General features: G+C 35.2%; 1 long non-coding RNA gene across 4 annotated transcripts in view; it reads left to right on the top strand.

Annotated features, from left to right (window-relative positions):
• Positions 1 to 18,479, top strand: part of LOC144324696 (uncharacterized) — a 78,450-nt gene that overhangs the window by 49,028 nt on the left and 10,943 nt on the right. The window contains exons 7-8 of one of the 4 annotated variants that reach the window (XR_013390126.1): positions 9,755 to 9,843; positions 11,171 to 11,300. This is a non-coding gene — a long non-coding RNA (uncharacterized LOC144324696). The remainder of the gene's footprint in view (positions 1 to 9,754; positions 9,844 to 11,170; positions 11,301 to 18,479) is intronic. The other 3 variants (XR_013390127.1, XR_013390129.1, XR_013390128.1) reach the window with 3 other exon arrangements.

Raw genomic sequence — 18,479 nt, 5'->3', positions numbered from 1 at the left:
TGTCTCTGTTTACCTAGATGCCATTCTCCTGTGTTCTAATACCATCTTGAATTTAATTCTGTTTGTACTTAATCATAATATTGAATTTTTACATTTATTGACTATCACCCATATTAGGATATAAGTTTCTGGAGGTCAGGGTCTGTGCATTATTCGACTTTCCATTCTCAGGACCTGGCACAGAGTCTGCCATAGAAAGATTTGAAGATTTTATTGACTTGAGAAAGTGAACCTGCTATTCTCACTACTACTCATAATCCTCCCCCCTTTTTTAGTATTGCCAAGCTTTTTGAGTAAAGAATATATTCTGCTTCATCTTATGCCTTATCATCTTCCAGTTCTTGTCCAGTTTTATTCTGTCTGAGGCCCTCACCCCACCTAGAATTTCCTCCTACTGCCAACCTAAGCTTCTCAGTTTCCTTTATTTTTCCATTTCTTAGTGTTCTCTATTCTCTCTCTGAGATTCACATTCACCTACTCTCAGCTGCAGCTTTCCTTTTTGGAAGGAAAGGGAATTTCCATTCATTGTGGAAATGTCTGGTGCTTCTTATTGTAGTAAAACATTTCCCTCAGTCAGTTCCTTGCACAGTCCTATCTATTGCTGACCATACAGGGCAGTTTCCTTCTCAAGAGGGATGTCATCTTTGACATTACTGATCATCAGGATAGCAAAGAGTTGATTTCAAGCAGAGCCCAGGCTCTGATTTTGTTGATGCCCATTTTCCTCTGCAAAAACTATTCTGGGAAGATTCTCACAGAGTCTAACAGTTTAAACCAGTCATTATTTCTTTTCTGAACTGCTAAAATTCTTAACCTGTACACATAATGAACTTATGGTAAATATGCTTTCCTCCTTTCTTGAAATTTCCAGTGTTGATGTTCATCACAAAATAGTTTTCCCTAAACAGTCCACTACACAGACACATGTTACCCTAAGGACCAGTTTTAGGATGTTGCAGTGGCCATTTTACTCCTGCTTCTTTGTGTTCTCATCATAACCTGAGGGATCATGTTAGTTCTCTGTCATAGAAAATATTCCATTTTCCATTCCAATGGTGCTCCCTCCTTAAGGGAGGATTACTGACTGGTACATATTGACTATATGCCTTGCTTCAGCTAAAGAAATTTGAACAGAAATGTTTTTTCACTTCTGAGTAGCTATTTTCATAGTTTTTCAGTATGATTCCTTTTCCTTCTACTACAAGACTGGAAAAATTCAAGATAGAGGTGTTTCTATTAACATGGCCCTGAGAGTGAAGATGATATAGAACTGAGCTTCACCTGACCCATTACAAACATGCAGCCTGAGCAGGAAATAACCTTTGTTGATGGAAATTGTTGCAACTGTAGTTAACCAATATATTATGGGGGGACCTAAACATTCAATCTATGGCACAAGCCTATCTTGACACATACAGGTGGGAAGAATGCAAGAGTGAACTTTTAACTGATGTGACAGGTAGAAGCATTCATGCAGCCACTTCCATTCAATGTGTGGGATGTTCTGCAGTCATTGAAAGGATTTGACAATTCACCACAGCCATTCTGTCTGATATGTTGTTCATTGCCAGGGAAAGGTCTGGAGATAAAGCTGGACTCCTGTTTGTGCTGAACAACACTGATTCTCAGGAAGAAGACAAATAATGATTGAGATTAGTACACTGGAAAATAGTCCAGAAAACCTAATGAGTGAAATCTAATTTCCCAAGTCTAGTTTTCATAGGACACATCTTACAAAATTTGAAACATATTCTTCTAAGATAAATAAAAGAAGCTTGATATTACATAGCGTTTCTCTACTGTGTCGTCTAGATGAAAAAAAAACTATAAAATGTATAGAGCTTCAGTCAGGTTGTGAGAAGTTCATGGCTGGCAGACCTATAAACAGTGATTCAACAAAAACCAGCCAACCTAACCTGAAACTGAGCTTCAGAAATTAAGGACAGTTAAAACAAGCTCACCTTGGGTGCCCCAACTTAGATGGCACCTTCTCCACAGGTGGACTTCAAGTTGAAACTCTGGTGGCAATTACTCTCCTCTTAAAATAGCAAAAGATTTTGTCATTCAATTGGTAACAGGTTTTCTTTTTGCCTTTACACTTGCCACATGAAAGCTGCCTTTATGTGAGTGTCACCAGCCTGTCTTTTTATAAATCACTGCTGCCTTGCCAAATAGATATGTGCATCGGTAAGACTGTCCTTTTTTGCATAAGTTTCATAAATCAACATCACTGAACAATTCCCAGCATAGGTAGTCTTTTAAATTTTAAATTGGGAAACATAAAAAAGGAGAATGTGACATAGAAAGAAAAATATCTTGTAAGAAATTCTGTGTGTCTGTTTGAGAGAGTAAGAGAAAGGAAGAGAGACTGAGCAGGGAGAAAGTTTCCCTCGTTCAGATGCTATGACTTATGAGACAGAAGGCGCAGCAATGCTTGGAGGAGAAATACAGAGAGAGTGTTTTCCTTTGTAGCTTGGTAAAGGTTTGCATTTTGTGAGCCCTGGAAGGGCTTTGATGCTACCTCAAGTATCACTGAACTCACAGGTCCACACTAAAAAGCATGTTCTTCTGAAAAAAACATGGCTAGTGTGATGTCCAAATAAATTGACAAATAGATTAATGTCAATAGAAAAAAATACTAAAAACAGTGCTTATTGAATGCATACTCTGTGCTGGATATTTTATAAATACTGTACCTATAAAAACACATTCAATCTCCACAAGAAACCTCTAAAATAAGCACCATAGTTACTGTCATATTATTAAAAAGAAAACTGAGGCATAGAGACACTAACTTGAGTGGAGTCACAAAGCTAAAAAGTGTCAGGGCAGGATTTGAACATGGACAGTGTGACTCCAGGGTCTATGCTTCTCTAGCAGCAAACCTACATTATAACTACAGATACCCTCAAGTTGAGAAATCAATTCAATGAATAGGGCCCTGCCTTTCATTGATAATCAGTAGGGATATCCTTAGAATATGGGCACAGATTTTAAAGCCTTGACCTGGCTTTAAAGTGCTTTTCAAAATAGTTTCTATCTGGTGTGTAAATAAGACCATGACAAATAGGGATACATAAGGTAGCGCAAGTTCAGCCTAATAATTGCTGAGATCTATGGCTCTGCCCAGAATGTCCTCTATCATCTATTTGGTGCATGATACATGGGAAAATCACTTAGTTTACTCATCCGAAAACAAGGTAGCAATACTGGTCTCATAGGGTTTGTTGGTTAAATTATATATTCATAGATATTAGTAGACATCTATAAATGACAGTCATTATTAAATTTTAGCCTCATTGCCTATAGTCGCATCCTTTGTTAATGGGTTTCATGCTCCGAGATTAGGTTTGTAGAACTTTACTGAAAGCTCATAGTGATGCCATGGGTGAAGCATGGACAAATATCCCACTCAAGAATTGATAATGAAGAGGACTTATGTCAAAGACCATTTAAAGAAAGAAACCTCTTCTTCTACTCTTTGATTCTTTAGAATAACATTTTGAGTCAAACTAGCAATGTATAGCTCAGAAAAAAATAAAGTTTTTAGTAATTGGGACAATGAGGTAGAAACTAAGATACCTTAATGGGACAGAACAAATCCAGGGTATGAGTTATATTTGAAAGTATCCTAAGAAAGCTAAAATCAGACATATCCTACAGATTACACCAGCCTAGTTTAAAGAACAGCAAGGCTGTCTCCAGTGGCTGTTACTTTCTTTCCACTTCTCCCTGCTAATTGGATAACATTCCTAAGAACAAATACCTTACTGTTACATCCTTCAAATCAGAATTTTCTGGGAGATGGGAAGAATGGGCACATTTAAAGGATCCTCCATGCTAATTCTGAAATATAACATTTCCAGCTTGATAACACTGTGTTTTAAGAGCCTTTACACATACACACAAATGTATGAGGAATAAATTTGAAGTCTAAGATGGTTTTCAAAGCCACACACACACAAGTATTCCCATGACTTTATTTACCTCATATGCTAATTTATCTAACTAAAGGTATCTAAATATATTGAAACATATTTTAGAATTTACTTCCAGAAATATTTGTCCCCTTTAATTAACTATTATGATTTTGTTTATCAACTATAAATAATTAGATATCACATATATAGTATATACATCATTTTGTAAATTTATTTGTAAACATTTTTATATAGTTATATATAAATAATATATAAATTTATATATAAATTTATTTTGCTTTGGCTTCCAGGAAGCTAAATGCAATGCTTTATTAATATATTAGGTCACATTTTTGGTATATTAATATCCTTCTCCATTTTGTTATTCTAACTATCTATGCCTATTCTTTAACAAGATGTCTTTTTGTAAGACATCCAAGTTGTTATTAGAAGTAGGTTATATATAAATTTACCAAAAAAAGAAATATTTATTCTCTACAGAAGCATAAACTGGATTCGCATCTCAGATTCTTCTTTCCCAAGGTCTTACAAGTAAATGTGCCTGGAGGTACCTTACTACTCATCTTGTGGTAATAATATACAGCAAATATTAATCCAGAAGGTCCCTGTGTCGTACTAACAAGGATTTTTCAAGGTGGTCTGTTTGAAAGGTCTTGGGTTTTATGTGCTATGTCATAGCTTTTCACAAACAGGTCTGAAGGTAATCATTTCTGAGAAAAGATGAAAGGGACCCAACACGTGGGGCCTGAGAAATAATGACAAGTCTGGAGAACAGGCTGGATAAAAGGAGGGTAAAGGGTATTGTTAGCGTGCCACATGGAGGCTTTGGTTCAATCAGAACATACTGAAAAAAAATGATGAAAAACCACACAAAGAGCAGACTGTGCTTTGCTTCTCTCATGTGCCTTGATAAGCAGTGGGCAAGGAGATGAAGGTCCCTGTTCCCCAGAGATTGCGTTGCACAGGATAAGTACATCTCCCTCCCTTCCTTGCTCACTTTCCTTTCTCTCTCCTCAGCTCCTCTTCATTCCTTTTTCACATTCCCCATGACATTATTAGGCTTTCCTTTGTGTATACCTTTGAGATTTCTATTTCATCTCAGTCAGATTACATCCACATTTGTAGCTAAAAGTTGCTGTGGTTTGTTTTGTGATTTCACGGAGTAGAATTTGGTCTATGGTTTGCATACTTCAAAAGCAGCCTCATGTGTTTCCACTTCTCTTCTCTTGGTACACCTGAAAGGATCCCTCCCTTTCCACCTGAGATGCTCAGACCTGTATCTGAACCTCTGCCCCAGGCTCAGGCTTAGGTACCCTGAGCATGCATGGCAGGTACATACCAGCATTCCATGATTTACCTGGAAAATACAGTCCGCCATGCCTCTCTGGAGGGAACCCTGGCAGCCCTTCCCTCAGTTTCTGGGACATTTTAGGCAGCTCTCCATCACTGGGAAACAGCAGATGGGATGGATAAAGACAATTCTGCAGGCAGTGCTGCGAAATGGGCTTCCTCAGTGGTCTTTCCAGCTGGAGGCAGAGAAGCCAGAAAGCATTCATTCTCAGCCTAGTTCTGTCGCCTCAAGAGCTACAGATGGCTTCCCCGAGCACCTGAAGTCTGTGCTGCTTCCCCAGATAGAATAAACTACAAGCTGCAGAAACTCTTTTGTCTTTCCACAGTGCAACTCAGAACCTAGTTTCATTCTGCCTTGAGAGGGAGAACAAGGAGAGGACACAGAATAGGAAGAGCCAGAAGGTGGGGAAATTAATGTTTAATGTTTGAAACTCCCTGGGACTGGCCAGCTGCTCAAATGGTACATCAGGGGATATTTATAACCCTGCTTCCTGTGGGCACATAAACAGAACTTGAAAATGGTCCAGGTCTCTTCTTCCGGAAAGATGTGGGTTGACCAGTTGAGTCTGAATTGATTGCATGATTATTACATGTTACTAAATGTGGCAGCTTTTTTTGTCCTTTCCGTTGTTTTCTTTTTTTTCCCTTTTTTTTTTTTTTTTTTGACTCTTACTTCATTGTTCATTCTGTGAACATCAGCCAGCGGCACAGAGAGACACTGCCATTGAATTGTTTCCGCTACTGTTTACTGAGTCTTCCATTTGTTTAAAATTTTAGCTGACTGTTGAGGGCTGTAAGATGTGACCTGGTAAAGGGTTTAGGAAAAAGAGTAACTCTGGAACAGAGTCCAGAAAGACAGACAGAAATGATCCTTGGGGAGGCACCTGGGTGGCTCAGTTGGTTAAGCGACTGCCTTCAGCTCAGGTCATGATCCCAGGATCCTGAGATGGAGTCCTGTGTCCTGTTCCTTGCTCAGCAGGGAGCCTGCTTCTCCTTCTTCCTCTGTTTGCTACTCCCCCTGTTCATGCTCTTGCTCCATCAAATAAATAAATAAATAAATAAATAAATAAATAAATAAATAAATTTGAATAAAAAGAAATGATCTTTGGTTTTGCAGAGCTACCAAGAGAAAGCCACCAGTGGTTACTTTGTGTTGAGCCCAGGAATATTCCACTGTAAATTCAAGATTATCAGTTGCTGCCTAGTATCAAGGAAATTATGTATAAAAACTAAATATTTTTCTTTTTGACATATGATTTGCATCTTTACTCTTATTCTACCCAAAACCAAATTATAAGCCCCGTGATCTTCTTTTCCACATTTTACACTGTTTCATAAGCCTGCTAACTACAGACAGGCCCCAGCCAGAATCTATCTGGCCAGGGAGGAACCATTTCAGACAAGGCTTGGCCTTGTGCCTTTCACTGCTTCTCAATCACTTGGGCTAAGGACAAGAAAAGGGATCAGTACTAATAATGATAAGTTCAAGACCACCTCTAGCTGGTAGACTGGTGGTTACACTGAAGTAATAGTACATTTCTTAAAGATGATCTGCTTTCTTCAACATAAATAAGGAGGCTGACTGCTCATTCCTGCCATGACTCACACAATGCCAGGAGATTCTATTCACTCGTTGGTGGTCAGGCTAAAGAAAAACGCAGGGCAAGCCAGATAACAGGCAAGTTATTGGACATTGGAACAGCCATTGTACAATAAAATATCTTTATATTAACGGCCTTGGAAATGGTCAGAATACTTTTTATTTGTTGATTCATTTCATTTTCTTTTCAAAACCTGAGGAATGACAAGGGAAACCTATCCCAGAATCTTTTGGTTTTCTATCTAAAGCCTGGAGGGTAAAAGCTGTTTTGTCCAGCAACTCAAGATGTGGCTGAAATCTTCCTTGTTGTATGGTTTTGTTCAAGGGCCTTTGGAATGTGCAAAACAGAGCACTGTATAGTTTTTGAGTCCAGGAAACCAGACAGACATATGCATAAATAACAAAACAAATTGTGTTAAGGAATGACATTATGCAATTTGATTCCTGCTACATATGCCATGGGTTCAGTACCTAAAATATCATGTAATTTAATGTTTTCAGTAACAATCCATTTGTCATGGACATTAACAAACTGATTCACAAAGACAAGTAATTTACTAAGAAGGTTAGTGAAGGATGATTCCTAAATTTAAGTCCAGGTCTAATTGATCACAGATTTTTTAATACCAATTTCCTCCAAATAATGTCTAATACTTGAACAGCGCTATATCACTTGTAAAACATGTTCACACACTCCACTGTATTGGATCCTTATCTCTTTATATGTAAAACGTTATTGATGAGGGAATTAACACAAAGTTAACTGATTTTCCTATATCACAAGGCTAGCAACTTGTTGAGTCAGGACTTAATCCAATTTCCCTTTTTAAATTTCTCTTTCTTTTTTCTTTTCTTTTCTTTTCTTTTCTTTTCTTTCTTTTCTTTTCTCTTTCTTTCTTTCTCTTTCTTTCTTTCTTTCTTTCTTTCTTTCTCTTTCTTTCTTCTTTCTTTCTTTCTTTCTTTCTTTCTTTCTTTCTTTCTTTCTCTTTCTTTCTTTCTTTCTTTCTTTCTTTCTTTCTTTCTTTCTTTCTTCTTTCTTTCTTTCTTCCTTTTTACTATGTTACAATGCCCTCCTGATAACTAATATCAACACCATTGTTTATGGATCAATTACATTCTCCCAGGCATTTTCTTTGGCTTCTCCCACTTAACTCTCCCAACAAAACTGGTTAAGGCAAGTACCATTATAGCTCTAATTTGGTAGACAAGAAATCTAAAGAATCTTCTCCAAGGTTACATAGCTAGTAAGGGATAAGACTCCACTTTCATCTCAGATACTCTGACCCTGGTTGCAGAATCCAAACTACACTGTCTCTCAACTTGCTGCCTGCTCCCCACCTCCTCCTCTATGCTATATAATATACTCAAGGTGCACAGTTCTATGGGAGGATAGAAGAAGAAAATATTGATTCCAGCTAAAGAGATCTCCAGAAGCTTTGTGAATGAAGTGACATTTGAGCTAGGCCTTAAGAGATTAAGTATCTAAGGAACAGATAGGCTTAGTGACTTGTTTAAAATTTCATAAGTTCTTCAAATACAGGTTTTCTTATACTTAGATTCAGACTTTTTTCAAAAATTTATAATATATATCCATCTAGTTCTTTTCTTTTCCCATGCACTGTATGTCTCTTTCCTTGAGCTATAAACAAAGAAATATGCACAATTTGGAAGGGCAAGAATCTCAGACTCTCCAAAGATTGTGTATAAAAATATATTAGTGTCATTCTATGGAGTCAAATACAAATGGTACGAATTGAAAGCATATATTTATGCCCACACTGACTAAAATCCTCTTGCTAATAAATACAGCTTAGATTTGCTACATTGGTATGTGGAATATAAAACCAGTGCATTTATCTAAAAATGAGAAATGCCCTAGCGAGGGTTCCATTCATGAAGTGATATAAAGCAGAAATAAAGCTTGACTCTATAGTCAAATTTTTAAAAGCTATATTTCCATACAGTTTTCAAACACATGTAAAACTCTTTTTTCATGTAAAATAAATACAAGTCCTGAGTAGTTTTAATTAGCGATCTTGGAGACACGTTGCACCTGTTCCAATTCATCTGCAGAGATGAAAACCCTTCACCTTTTTCATTTACTGACAAGTTAATAGACATTTCCAACCCATGGAAGCACATGGAGTTTTGCAGCTTTCTTGTGACAGGTGAATAATAAAGCCTCCCAAGAACGTGGCAACTGTACATAGAAAATCCCCAGTGAGTGTAAATTCCTGAGCAGTGACATTATGTCCCCCATTGTTCTGCAGGCCTGTGCATGTATAGCTGATGCATCACTTTGTTTTTATTAACAGATTCATTGAGGTATAATTTACATAGCACAGTCCTCCTATCTAAAGTGTACAACTCAATAATGTTTAATGTATTTACAAAGTGGTGCAACTACACTCTACAATCTAATTTTGGAGCATTTCCATAACCCCAGAAAGAATCCTTACACCCATTTACAGTTATTCCCTATTCACTCCTTTACCTCAGTCGGTGATGTTTCATTTTTACTCAATTTTGGAGATACTGACTCCCATATGCTTGCTGTTTTGTGAATTGGGCCAGTGAATAACTGAATAGCACTTGTATGCATTGGAGAACACAATATAGCATGGCTATTATATGGCTGTATGTGTATGAGCACCTTTGTTCATGTGCCCATGCACAGAGGCTAAAGGAAATGCAAAAAACCATGAAGAGAAGCAAAGATCGGAAATCAAAGCATACTTTGATAGCAAAAGCTATCAGCAGAGGTATTCAAAATGGGTATAACAAGATTTTACTTTTTACTGAGAAAAGTAAATTGTAATGAGAAAAGAACAAAATTACAGTTACATGGATTCTCATTATTCAGGGGTCCTGTATTTGCAGTTCACCCACTTGCTAAAACGGAATGCCCATCAGCGAGCAAACTGAGAGGGTATGCAGATTCTTTGGAGTCTGGTGAGTATTCATGTTCATATTTGTTTAAAGGCTATAGGTAAGACTGTTGACAGGGATGTGTGCTTGTGGGGCACAGGTAGCCAGCACTGGATCCAGGCTGACTGCATGGTGATTGTGTAGGATGGACCTTCTAGGTTACCTACCTCCCAGTTTCTATGAAGGGACAGAAGTGAGTTGTGACTAAACTGGGTGGTAGAGACCAGACATAGTAGAGTAGTTACAAAGTAATGGATGGGTTTGGTTTGCTTTATAAGGGAAGTGTTACTATTTTGTACAGAAGCTGCTAACGTGGGCAACCTCTGACACAATATATTCCAAAACGCAAATTCATATTTTGAAAAGGCTTTTATAGTTTAGGCTCTGTATGTACTGCTCTACTTGTGAGAGTTGCATGCCTTTTATTTTGTATCTAGCAGCAAAGCCTACAATAAAACTTTGAAACAAAACAAAACAAAATATTATCTGTAACCCCCAAATCAATACGTCATGGTTTGCAGTCATTTGCAGATAGAATAGTGAAAAATGTGAGTCACTTAGATCCCCTCCCCTATGTTCTTAGCTGAGATCCATCAGGGCAAGACTATGACTCTTGTTTCAGCTTTAGAGATGACCAGAGGATAGAGCAGGTCAAGGGCACTGCACTGTGGTGCAAGCTGTGGGTCCAATTGACGGGGTTTGAATTTGTCACTGCTTCTCGTTAGTGAAGCAGTCCCAGGCAAGTCACTTAAAATGTCTAAACTTCATTTATTCTTTTGTAAAATAAAGAAAACAGAATCCACCAGAATCAATTGTTTAAGATTTAAGATTATAATACATGAGATACCTATATCTACATCTTTCCATTTCCTTTAGGGGCACCGGTTCAGTATTCACTAATTCAGTGTTCCTGGGGAATTTTATAGACTATAGCTACAGTGAATAATGAGAGTCAACTGCATATTCTAAAGAATATTGATTATGAGAGTGAGGAAGGATAAACTTTTCTCATAAAGTTTCCATGGCCTAGAAAATAACTACAAGTGTCTTCAAATTTCCTTCATTTTTATTACTCTGCTCTTATATGTAGAGATCATTCCCAAAATTTAAAAGTAAAATAGAGAAGAAATCTTTGGAAAGCTTCCAGTTCGGAATTTGTTTTGCCACAATAGGAATCTGATTTACAGGCCTTGAACTCAGGGCTTTGTTATTCCTACGCGACAAGGGATTTGAATGTGAGATGCTGGCATTTACTTAGCTGCTCAGGGTAGTACCATGTCTTGTCCTATCCTTCCATTCCATCATCCTCAGTGACAGCTCTTATCCTCTTTTATTGTTTGTTTCCTCATAGATACAAGATAGCTGTGCAAGTGCCAGACCTCATGAAAAAGGAGGGGAGAGAGGGCACCCAACTATATTCATGGTATCTGTCCTCTTCTGTCAGGATTTGGAAAGGAACATTTTCCCAGAAATGAATTCTAGTGAGTTCTCCATTGATCTCATTGGTCAGTGTCATATGATCATGTGCCAAATGGCCCTTTAAGATTACTTTAGATTAATTTTAGTCTATAGTCTGAGCTGGACATGTTGCTATTCCAAGCAAAATCAAGGTTTCATTAGCCAAAACAAAGAAGTAGTGGATACTTGATATCCTGGAGACTAAATGGAATTAAACACCATTTCTGGCTGTGTGTGTGTAGACAGGGAATGAGCATGAGTTTCTGATGTTGTATCTGTCTTGGTAGGTAGCTCAGGTGTAGAGTTATGCACTGACTTTAACCTTGGGCCATGGAATGAAAAACTGGCTTTACATGATTAGGATTCAATTTATTTATCCCACTACAACACAGGGTGCCTTTTTTATGACTATTCTGTGAAGGATTTTATTCTCTGGAAAATGTAAGTCTATTGTATGGGTACAACTTGAAGAATTATTTTTGCAAGTTGAGTATCTTGTTAAAAATAAGAGACATTTTCAAATAAAAATGTCAGTCAGAGGATGAGAAATTGAAAATCTTCATTCAGTTTCCCATGTGTATTTATAACTCTTGAGCCAAAGTAGGATATAAAGGCTGCCCTATGACAATGTAAAAGTCTCGGAAACCAGAATTTCCCAGCTAGATTTCTGAGAAGTACTCTGACATTGTTCTAGGCCCTTCTTAAAATCCATTTGATATTTAATTAAAATAACATGTTTAATTTTTAAAGTTAATCTTGTTAATTTAATACATAAATATAATACATATATGTATTTGATGAACTACTATTTTTGTTAGTACTTAAAAATATTAATATAAAAACACTTAATGAATAGATTTCTAGTTAAAATCTTAATATTCATGCTATCAATGACTAATAGAGTCTCTTCCAAGATCCTGTAAAAATTACAACAGAATTATATAATTTAGAAAAAACTTATAAGCCCCTGGGATTTGGGGACAAAAGAGAACTTGGGCCAAAATATGCAATTATATGAGACTATAAATTTAACTTGGGAAAATGGTCTGCCAAATGAACTAAAACATTCATCCAGCCAGGAAAATGGTAGCAAAAGCTTTTGATTCATTGCAGTGTCTCATCCTTGCTTGAGGTCAGAGAACATTATTTAAGCAGCTACTCCTCCTCATCTCCATCACATCTTCACATCATGGTGACTATTTCCTAGACCAAAAAAAAAAAAAAAAAACCCAAAAAACAAAACAAAACAACAACAACAACAAAAAAACACCACAAATCATTGTGCAGAATAATGTGGTGGGTAGTATCTGAGGTCAGCAGAACCTGAATTATACCTTAGCTCCACTACTTACTAGCTTAGGCACTTTTAGGCTAAGTATTTATTTTATCATCTGCAAAATGGGGATAGTAACAGTACCTATTTCAAAGAACTGTGATGCTTGAAGCAGTAACATGGCAGAGTTAGCCCAAGATTACATATATAATTAGTATTTAATAGCTATTCTTATTTATCATCTATCAAATATTATTATGGTTATTCCTGCCACCATCTCATACACACATAAGGAGGGAAGAAAAATGAGAAAGAAAAAAAGAGAGAAGAGGCAGAGGAAGGGTGAGGAAGTAGAGATTATACCATTTGCAATTGGATTGAGGGTACACAGGATATTGTGGTCTGAAAAGTAGGGCATGCATTGTTATATGCATATTATCCTGTTTCCCCTCATTAAGAATGCAAAGCAGGAGCTATTCCTAGAAAAATCTTTTTTAAAAATTTTATTATTTTAATTTTTTAATATTTTATGTATTTACTTATTTGAGGAGTGGGAGAGAGGAGCAGTTGGAGAGGGACAAACCAATTCCATGCTGAGCACAGAGTCCAATGCAGGGCTCAATCTCATGACCCCAAGAACACAACCCAAGCCACAATCAAGAGTTGGATGCCTAACTGACTGAGACATTCAGATACCCCTTAGAAAAATTGTATTTAATGCTATGGTTGCTCTCTTGGATTTATTACACATGCATGAAGAATTATAGATTAAACATTTTTCCTTACTACATTGTGGGAGGAAGCAGATCTTGTAGCTTAAGAAAAGTCCACCGTAGAAATGTTAGCTAGGCAAAAAAAAAAAAAAAAAAAAAAAAAAAAAAAAAAAAATCAACAAACAGGTGATTAAAGCATCAAAACAAGAAAAAGGGTCCATAGGTAAAACACTCAGTGAAGACTGATACAAAGAGAAAGCAAGATATAAAAATATTATAAGCTGTAAGGAAGTGGTTTTCAACTGAGAGTAATTTTACATCTGTCTCCCCACCACAAAATATTTGGCAATGTCTGGTGACATTTTCCATAGTCACAACCTGAAGAATACTCCTGTTATTCCGTGGCTAAGAATGCTGATAAATGGGGATCCCTGGGTGGCGCAGCAGTTTAGTGCCTGCCTTCAGCCCAGGGCCTGACCCTGGAGTCCCGGGATCAAGTCCCACATCGGGCTCCCTGCATGGAGTCTGCTTCTCCCTCTGCCTGTGTCTCTGCATCTGTCTGTCTGTCTCTCTCTCTCTGTGTGCCTCTCATGAATAAATAGATAAAATCTTAAAAAAAAAAAACAAAAAATAAAAAACCTTGATTAGTAGAAATCAAAGGACTTGATCATCAGAAGTGACCTCTCAAGAAACTGAATTATGCAGCAGATGAGATTGAAAGGCTCACCACTAATTCAAAAGAGAAATAGAAAACAGCTACAAAAAATATGTTACACATAGAAGAGGTAAGATCCAATCTTTTGGATTTTTAATTTTAAAAAATGGGTATATAGAGAGAATAAAATGAAGAAAGAAGGAGGTATATATAATAGACAAAAAAAATTACCCAAATGGGCAGCCCCGGTGGCTCGGCAGTTTGGCGCCGCGTTCAGCCCAGGGCGTGATCCTGGAGACCCGGAATCGAGTCCCACGTTGGGCTCCCTGCATGGAGCCTGTTTCTCCTTCTGCCTGTGTCTCTGCCTCTCTCTCTCTCATGAATAAATAAATAAAAATTTTTAAAAAAGCAAACATTACCCAAATGGAAAGATCAATTTTGTTAGTTAAAAAAGACCTCTTCCTGTTTGTAACAAAAGTGGTTAAAAAAAAAAAAAAAAAAGATTTGAGTGTAAAACAAGGATAGCTTCATTAAAAAACCCAAGTTGGCCTCAGCTTTCTCCTGCCCAATGTAAAATGGCAAAACAAACAAGCCAGCACCTCAGAGACAAATGAAAATCTATGAGAAATAGATTCTCAGAAATCTATGGAGCAATGTCCATAGGAATTTAAGGAAAAAGGTTTTAGTGAAATAAATATGTACCCAATAAGTAACCATTCTTAGACTTGCAAGGGAAAACCATGTTTTCAACTAAAAAAATACTAATAACCCCAAACAGGAAAGAAAAAAAGTAAAACTAATAACTAGTATAGCCATGATATAAAAAAGTAAAAAGTCTAGATAAAATACATTTGTAATTATTTAAATTTTGGCAACAAAGTAGAGTTCAAATATTAAACTTATTGAAAGGTAAATGGTATAGTCATCCTTTATGACAGTGATCATATCTAAAACCTCAAAATGAAAAGTGAAGGTGACTTACCTGAAATGACAAATACAAAAGGCAGTATTTAATTCATGACTTTTATAATTTTGGAAATTAATATTAGGAATGAGTTTTTTGCAAATCAAATTACCTTTACAGTTTTATTTTACAAATGTCTCATTCTTTAATAATCATTAGGAATTTTTAAAAAAATAACAGTATATGTAGAAGAGAAAGAACATATAGCATAAGTGTAATTTCTTAAAATCATACAACAATATGACAATATTAAGATAAAGTTCATCAATGTATTTTTAACTTCCAGATTACACTAGATGGATTAGTTTTCCATTGAAAAACAATAATAATTCCATAATTAAGCTAAAAATCTATGGAGGAGCAATATTTCCTCAAATATATAAAATTATGAAAGAAGGCTAAATTGACAGAAACATCCAGGTTTTTAATGGACAAGTAGTTTAAAAGATATGTATTTATAAAAATTAGAAGATAATAAAATATTTTCAAAATTTGCCACTTTAAACAGAACATAATCATTAATAAAGTACAATTTAAATTACTTAATTAAAGAAATATGTACCCTACAAATACAGGGTGTATCTTTTTAAGATCTGAAGAAGGAGTTATTTTAAACATCACAGACCACAAATTAAGCATAAAGTAGTATAAAAGTAAACATACAAGACTCTCTGAATCAAAGCCATTGAAGCATAATACTGGAAGGTAATAATAAAAATTTAAAGACCAAAACAAAATAAAAACACAGATTTATTATCAATAAATGAGAGAGAGAAAACCTGTAGCAACCATACAATTATTTTTATCAAAATTTGTAGAATGTATCCAAAGTTCTGCTCAGAGACAAATGTATGGCCCTAGATGATTTTGGTATTCATTAAGAAACATCAATAAGCTAAACTTTCAATGTCTATAAAATAACACCAGTCTAAGGACAGCAGAAAAAATTTTAAAAATGTCAAAATTGGTTGATTTGATTATATTCAAAAGACATTTGAAAAATAAATTTGATGAATTTGCTCCTTGGAATAATAAAGAATATAATGAATTAAATAGAAAAGTAGCTTGTTTTAATTAAGAAAAAATAAAACCCACAAATATATGTCATTACAATGAAAAGGATTTCAACAGAGTGGTCATTAAAGAGTAAGGAATTTTTATTTAAAAAACTATAACTGAGATGCCTGCATGGCTCAATTGTTTTGACAGCTGCCTCTTGATTTGGGCTCAGGTCATGATCTCAGGGTCTGGGATTGAGCCCCACATCAGGCTCTGTACTCAACAGGGTGTCTGCTTAAGGATTCCATCTATTTCTTTTCTTTGGCCTCTCCCCCAGCTTGTGTTCTCTCTCTCCAGAATAAACAAATACATCTTAAAAAATAAATAAAAAGCTATACCAACAAATTCAAAAATCTTAATGAAAGAGATACTTTCACAGGTCATTTTAAACTGATGAAAGAAATCTTTCTTTCTTTCTTTCAAGAAATCTTAGAAAACAAAGAAAAATGTCTATTATCTACTGGAAAGAAAAAAATAAAGGCTTAGGGTCTGAGTTTTGCTATAGATTTCATTTAGATTATTGATAAAGAAATTCCAATGTCAAGTCAAATATTCTACCACTTGGAAAAATACAGAAAGATTATCAAATTATTTTGTGGTGCAAATATCACCTTGAGAAGGAAACCATGAATAATATAACCCATAATTGTAGACCAATAAAATTTTAGAATGCAGTTGCAAAAATTCTAACTAAAATACAGACAAAATATTAGTAGAAGAATTTATAACCAATAAGTAGAATTTATTTCATTATTGATATTAGGAAATTATTTATTAAAGATAAGTATAAATAAATAAATTTGTTCAATGTGATATCTATTTTAACAAACAAAATATGAATTATCATTTATTACATTTAATATGGTTACTGGAAAATACTAGAAAAAGCACTTTTACCTAAATGAGGATTATGACAAAGTTCCTTATGGCTAATTCACATCATTTTAAAACATTGGCAAAGATAAGAAGACATAAAACACAAATGAAATTTGTAGCTATTGGTAAGAATAGAAATATCAATATTTATGAGCCGCTTCTGTGGAAACACAAAATAATTCACGGAAATGCTATTCAAGATACAAAGTAGTTCAAAACCTTTATAATGCACAAGAAATAACAAATTGGTAGATGCCATCAGAAAATATGCTATTCATGAGAGCAAACCAACACAGACTACATGGAATACCTTCCTAAAAGAGATGGAGAACTTATGGAAATTAAATGAAAAACCAAAACTGAGGCATAAAAAGATGAGATATATTATGTTTCTAGAGAGGAATATCAAATATTGTAAAAGTATAATGTCTCCTTAAATCAATTTGTAGTTTTAAAATAATTCTGATAAAGATTCAAATTAGGTTGTTTCATTCTTTCTAGCAAGAGCAGGGGAGGCATGAAAAAGTCATTTGAAAGTTTAATTATAAGAAAACACAGATAATGTTGAAACAGAAAATCACAATGAGTGGCAAAAATTACCCAGGTTTTAATGGATATACAATTATAAGATTACAACTAAAGGTTAGTTATATTGGTGTAAAAATACATGCTAATTTAATAGACTAGTTAGCCTTAAAATACACTACATAATTTGTTAGAGTGTAATGATGATAAAGCAACACACACCAATGGGGAATTAATTAATTATTCAGAATATGATATCAGGAGAATAGTTAAATATATAATAAAAAGTTAGATTTTAATGCGATTAATATATCTGCCATATTTTGTCAAAGATTTGATATAGAAAATAAAGATATCCTTCAAAAAAATTAGCTAGAGTTAACTGTACATGTGTGTGTATAGAAGATAGATTTTCAAAGCATAAGTCAGCCAAAAGATATTCAAGACATGTCGTTCACTAAAACATATGATGCAAAATAAATATAGAATTGCTATTTTGTTAATGTAAAATAAAAGATGTGTCCTATTACCTCTATATGTAGATAATTAGATACACAGATCATGTCTGCAATGATAAGAAAGGATAATAAAAAGATTTTAGCAGACGGTAAAGATCAAAATAAACTTCTGCTTTTTGTTTTTCAATATTGTACAGTGAAAATCAATTTTGTTTAATTAAAACCAATTTAGAAGATAAATGAATACATTCATTGATGACATCAAAGATTATTCCATATATAATTTATAGGCCAAAAACAAAAATAAATTAATGAAGCAAATAGTAAACTAAGACATTATTGCAACATACTATTTCCACTTTGTAAATAATTCTTAAAAAAAAAGATTTTATTTATTTATTCATGAGAGACACAGAGCAAGAGAGAGAGAGGCAGAGACACAGGCAGAGGAAGAAGCAGTCTCCATGCAGGGAGCCTGACATGGAACTCGATATCAGGTCTCCAGGATCAGGCCCTGGGCTGAAGCAGGCACTAAACTGCTGAGCCACCCAGGCTACCCCACTTTGTAAATCTCAAACAATTTTTTAAAACAACACAGTATAGAAATGAGCACTCCCAGGACAAAACAGCAGAACACAAACCCGCATGCATTAGAGACAATCCTAAAAGTTCTAGGTCC

The sequence above is a fragment of the Canis aureus genome, chromosome 12 (assembly GCF_053574225.1).
Source record: "Canis aureus isolate CA01 chromosome 12, VMU_Caureus_v.1.0, whole genome shotgun sequence".
Classification (NCBI taxonomy): Eukaryota; Metazoa; Chordata; class Mammalia; order Carnivora; family Canidae; genus Canis; species Canis aureus.
Note: the sequence above shows the minus strand (reverse complement) of the source record. Positions and strands in the feature narration are given on the sequence as shown.